This window comes from Alexandromys fortis, unplaced genomic scaffold (genome assembly GCF_014885135.2).
Source record: "Alexandromys fortis isolate MF-2015 unplaced genomic scaffold, M_Fortis_MF-2015_v1.1 scaffold_36, whole genome shotgun sequence".
NCBI classification, from domain to species: Eukaryota; Metazoa; Chordata; class Mammalia; order Rodentia; family Cricetidae; genus Alexandromys; species Alexandromys fortis.
The window spans coordinates 6836694-6842693 of record NW_026067915.1 but is presented as its reverse complement, the minus strand read 5'-3'; the positions used below and the strand labels follow the sequence as shown (position 1 = coordinate 6842693).

The window sequence follows — 6000 nt, the reverse complement described above, 5'->3', positions numbered from 1 at the left end:
TATATTTGACAGAATACAATTGTCCCACACCAACACGTGTCCAGAGCACTGTACTCATCTGTCACCCGAGATTGGAGCCTGTGATTTCCTCCTCTTCCTCCTTCCTTTTCCTGGTATATAACCTTATAAACTCATGTAGCAACATGGAAAAATGAAGTGCTTTTAAAGCAAACACATGAATGGATTGTGTGTGTGTGTGTGTGTGTGTGTGTGTGTGTGCGTGCACAGAGACATGCATGTAAAGGCCAGAGCTCAACCTTGGCTGTCAGTCTTGAGGGGCTGTGTATCTTTTATTTTGAGACAGGCTCTTTCCCTTCCTGGAGTTTGCTAAGTAGGCTAGGCTGGCTGGCTGGCAAACCCCGGTACTCTCCTCCCCAGTGTTAGGGTTACAGTTTTGTACCACCATATAAGGCTTTTTGCCTAGTAGCTGGGGATCTGAACCCGGGTCTTCCTGCTTGTTGCCTGAGTCTGCTCGTCAGCCCCAGGTGGATTCTTGTGTGGTTTATTCCTCTGTGACCAGGATGTGATTTAAGGCTCAGAACACCTTTGGTATTTATAAATTCTCTCCCCGTTCCTTCCCAAATCACAAAGCCTAGCGTAGCTTCTCCTCTGACCAATTACAAGCTTATTCTGAATCTTGATATAAATGGAATCATTCAGCGTCTAGTCTTTTGTATATGACTTCTTCCAGTCAACATGTCTGGTCTTGCTTATCCATGCTGTGTGGAGGGGGAGTTGTTCCTTGTTTCAGTGTGACATTTCAATATGTGTAGAAATACACATTGGAGTTATTCACCTGTCTAGTCTCTAAAGTTTACCCTTCTAACTAAAACCTATGTAGTGCATGCTCACAGAATTTCCGAGACGATTTCTCAGAATGAAAGTTGATTTTTTTCCGCTGTGTGTGAATGCTATATTTAGCCATGTGACATTACCAACATTTGACCATTTCTGACCTGGAAAAATGGAAATGCCGTATAGTTTTACTTAATAACTAATGGATTTCTCTGTGCCAGGCCACTTCATCTTCTCAAGCAGAACTGCGCAGCAGAAGTGCTTGGTGAGAAACCTGGTTGACCCAGAGTGCGCGTGACTAAGACCCAACAGATAAGCTTGTGGCGGTTTACAGATTCCTGGGAGGATGGGCAGCTGTCTCAGGTTGAGAAACAGAAAATGAAGAGAGGGCTTTTTACTGTTCTTGCCGCATCCCTCTTGCCTAGCAGGATGTCTGGCTAGGGTGGGCTGGTGGCGGAGGTCTGCCCTGACAGAGAGCAACACCGTGGTGCAATTGCGTCCCCTTGAATGCACCCCAATGCTGCTGCTCTCTGATGGGCTGCTTGCTGGACAGTCAGTGGTCGCTTCTGATTTGTCGATAATCCTCAGTCATAGCCTGCTTGCCCTCCTTGTCTCGGGGTTCAGAGTGAAAGGGTGAAGTGGTATGTGAGAAGTTGTTACCGGCTGGAATATACTCGCCTCTCTGTGCTGTCATTTTTAACTGCTCTCCCCTCTGTTATGTGGGCATGTTCTTGCCCCAGGGTTCTGGGAGCTAGAGCGGCATCTTGAAAATTCAATGGGTTAGAAAAGATGTTAAATGATGCTTGTCAGCTCAGATGTAACAAATGACCTCGCTGCTGGTGACACTGGCAAGGAGAGAAACTGTCAAAATGACAGCCCGGTCTTCAGGGCGTCTCAGGAAACCCTTGTTCTTCTCCAGTGGGCACACGGCACTCTTCCCTTGCTCTTCCTGTTCCTTACATGAGGGCAATCTAGTGAAGACAGCGGGCTGATCGTGTGGTTTATTTTCTGAATTCATTGCCTAAAGGCTTTCTGATTCTGTGTGAGGCTTTTGTCTTTCAACTCTATGCTATTATCATTTTCCAAACAGTCCCCACATACTTCTGGGCAAACGACGGTAGCTCAAATTGAACGGCTTATACAAACAGATATCCTAACTTCTCAGTTCATTTAAACACACTTGGAGACTGCCATGCCTATTGCAAAGCTTTTTTACACCATCCATAGAATTATTTCAGTCCTAAATAAAACAGCATTATCGCATTTGGGCTCCTGGTGGCTAATCCCGTCATTAAGAAGCATCTTATACCTGAAAACATAAGCCTTCATTAGATCATTTTTTTTAAAGCAAAGAAGCAGAGCCTTAGAGGGGGAAATGCAGCTTGCACGCCAGGCTTCAGATTCCATTTTTCTTTCTAAAAAGCCTCGCGCAGGTTCCCTTGAAACAACGCCTAAGAAAATAGCTCATGTTTATTGATCCAGCCACCATTCTAAGCTTTTATTGATTCACTTAATCCTCAGAACCCAACGAGATAGGCAGTATGATGAGCCTATTCGTCAGACAATGGTGCCGAGACCCAGGCAGTTAAGTGAACATTCAAGGTCTGGAGCTCGCTCTCACACGCTCTGAGGCTTTGAATTCAAATGCCAAGAGCAGGAAAGAAAAACAGAGACCTTCCAAGCTTAAATCATTCCTCTCTTTTAATGTATTTTATCTTTATAATAATATTAGGAGATATGGCTACAAATTGGTCTCAGTTTTACCCCTTAGCCAATCCAAAGAATGGAAGGCTGGCTGTCACAGACGTCCTCTCCCTTCATGTAGTATGAGCTTTAGAAGAGAAAGACACGGGCGTGTGTGTGACTTCTAAATTTTGATGTAATTTTAGAATTTATGAAAGTTGCATAAAGAAATAGCCTCTTTCTGTCTGTCTGTCTCTCTGTGTGTGTGTGTGTGTGTGTGTGTGTGCATGTTCAAGCACGTGTGTGGGTGTACATGCACGTGGGGCCAGATATCAACCTTGGTTGTAGCTCCTCAGGAACTGCCTGCCTTGTTTTTCAGACACGGTCTCTGCCCAGGAACTGTTGCTCTTCTGTTAGGCTCGGCTGACTGGCTACGGAGCCTAAGGCGTCCACGCGTCTTGTTCTTTCAAACTCACACTCACACCACCATAGCCAACCTTTCACATGGGTGCCAGGTAGCAAACATCCTCAAGCTGTGTGGCAAGCACTTTATCAATTGATCTATGTCTCTAGGTCAAGACATCATTTTTTTAATAGAAAGACCGACCTGCTGCCGACACCTGAGGCTGTTATGTTCCCTCTCAGCTTTGCAATGTCCAGGAGTAGCAACTTAGGGAAGAAATTAGACTTCAAACCATGGTTTTGGCCCTTAAATTATTGTACGTGAGAAACAGAAGATTGCTGAGCAATGAAGGTTGGGTTAAGTCTTATTTGCGTGTGGTCGAGAGCAGGCTCATGCCCAAAAGGACTATCGGCCCCGAAGTGAGACAAGAAAGGGCTTATAAAGTCAAATCCCACAATTATGTCACACCAGGAGCAGGCCACGTAACAGAAGTTTTCAAAGTTTCAGTTCAGTGGATTAAAATAACTTGTTTTATGTTGTGAAGCAATGGATCTCCTTAGCTATAGGTCAGCTGGGTGAGAATGTTCTGCTCTGCAAGATGTGGTTGGTTGGGGTGGGGTGGGGCCTGGGAGCAGTCAGGTGAAGCATGAGATGGAGTTAGCTAAAATTAGAATATAATGGAGTCACTTTGGGCCGTTCAACATAACTAGAGCGTGGTTTTTGGCTCATAGGATTATTGTGAAAATTATAAAATATTTACAAGGACATCTGATACCCTCTGTATGATAATCAGCATGGATATATAAATTATACCTTGTGTGGCCCAGTAGCTACCACTGAGTAAGCACCTACATAGTTGTAACCATCACACTGCACATTGGCCACACTTTATTATCCTAACCTCATGAGACTCAAACTGTAGTCTGGGGACCAGACGTAAAGGCATCACCTGACAGTACAGATGGCTAAGCTTCAAGCCCTGATTAATCTGATCAGTCTGAACCTGCGTGTATATGTCAAGATACTTGGGTAGTTTACATGGATGCCAAGGTCTGAGGAGTGTTCTCATTTCATTTCTGCTACTGTGTTAAAATATGTAACAAGAAGCAATTTAAGGCAGAGAGGGGCTTATTGCAGCTCATAATTCCAGGTTATAGTCCATCACTGTGAGGAGATCGAGGCAGGAGCTTCAGCCCGCTAACTCACACTACCCCCGCAGTCAAGAGCAGATGCACGGGCTTACATGTTTGCTTGCTTTCGTGTGCTTAGTTTTACTTCTCTACTCCTATATGTCTCAGGGCCTGCTGGGTAGGGAATGGTGCCACTCACGCCTGCAGTGAGCTGGATCTTACCACATCAGTTAACTTAAGATTCTCCCCCACAGACTTGCCTGCAGACAGACCCAAAGCAGACAGTCTGCTCTGAGACTCTTCCCTGGTGATTCTAGGCTGTGGAAGATTGTCGGTTAAATCTAACCATCACCAGCACTGTCTAAAGCTCATGACTGTCCTCCCCGTTAATAACGCTGACCTACATTTCCCAGACGAAGAGAGCAAAGGGAAGAAGGAGAAGGGATTTGCTCTGAGCCAGGTCATCCAGGCATTTGCATTCAGATATGGCATGGTCCCACGTCCCTCTTTCTCACTGTGTACTCTTAGCCCAGTTCCGACTCGCAGTGTTTCTGCAGACTACAGGGAATGTGGGTTGCTTGGTTGACCTTAGTGGCACTATGATAATTTAGAGGAGCCGAAACTGTACACAAGCTCCTCGGGCCATCACAGGTTAGGTGGTGACTTTGTCCTTCCTCCCTTCCTCTGTCCTCCTAAACATGAATTTGTCCCTCAGAGTTTCTTCTCCTTGTTTTCTGAGCCATTCCCCCGACTTGGTGCCAGATAGTTCGTAAGCTCCCAAAGATGTCTTCAGTTTTAGGTAAACCTTCCTCCCTAGCGCTTGCTTCTTCCCTCCTTCTCTGCTTCGGTTCTCCCAAGCCAAGAGCCTCCCCAGCTCGGTTCCAGGAATCATCCTTTCTTGGCCTCTGGCAGCTGAGTACAGCAGCTGAAGCCTCGACTTAAGTCTGGGAGTCTCTCCAGGACAAGGATTCGTGGGAAGTTCTTTAGTGTGAGGTAAGATGGGGTGAGGTTTGAGCATGGCTGTGGTGTCACTCTGCCTGTTAGTTAGAAAGGATGTCAGTACAAACTCACGGGTGTACGCATTCCCTTCCTGGCCTTACTGTACTGTGGAGGTGGGATAGAGAGACAGGAAACATTGGCGGTGACGTGAGAAGGGAAAGAACTCCCTCAGCCTGGTGTTGGGGTTTTCTGTCCCACCCTGTGTTTCTGCTGCCTGGTCCCCACAATTGTTAAGTCTCAAAGAAATCACACAGAGGTCTACATTAACTATAAACAGATTGGCCCATTAGCTCAGGCTTTTTATTAACTCTTATGATTTATATTAGCCCTATATTCTAGTATATGTTAGCCACATGGCTTGGTACCTTTTTCAGCGAGGCATTCACATCTTGCTTCTTCTGTGTCTGGGCCAGGACTGTTCCCAGAATTCTCCTGTTCTTCTTGACCCGCCTCTATTTCCTGTCTGTTTGTCCCACCTATATTTCCTGCCTGGCTACTGACCAATCAGCATTTATTTAAAATATAATGGACAGAATATAGACCATGGTCCCATACCACCTTGGGACCTAGTTTGCCTTTCCTACAGACTGAGTGTCAGGAAACGTCAACATCACGGATCCAACTGAAAGTGCCTGCAGAAATCATGTGTGTTTTCCTAAAACATATCAAATATGAACCTCAAAATGGGTGAATAAATTATGTCTACTTGGGGTCAGAATGTTTGTAACCCTGAGTTCACCCTATCAGCATTGCTCTTATCCTAAATCTTTGTGTGTGTGTGTGTGTGTGTGTGTGTGTGTGTGTGTGTGTATGCCCATATGGGCAAGAGCACCCCTGAGTCAGGAGAAGACACTGGGTGTCCTGTTTATTATTCTCTTCCTTATTCCTTTGAGACATGGTCTGTCATTGAACCTGGAGGTGACTGGCAGCCAGCAAGCTCAAGATCTTCTTATCTCTGCCCTATCACAACACTGGAGTTACAGCAGGAGT

At 45.6% G+C, this 6000-nt stretch overlaps 1 protein-coding gene across 1 annotated transcript in view; it reads left to right on the top strand.

Annotated features, from left to right (window-relative positions):
• Positions 1-6000, top strand: part of LOC126499892 (collagen alpha-4(VI) chain-like) — a 104128-nt gene that overhangs the window by 85026 nt on the left and 13102 nt on the right. The window lies entirely within an intron of this gene.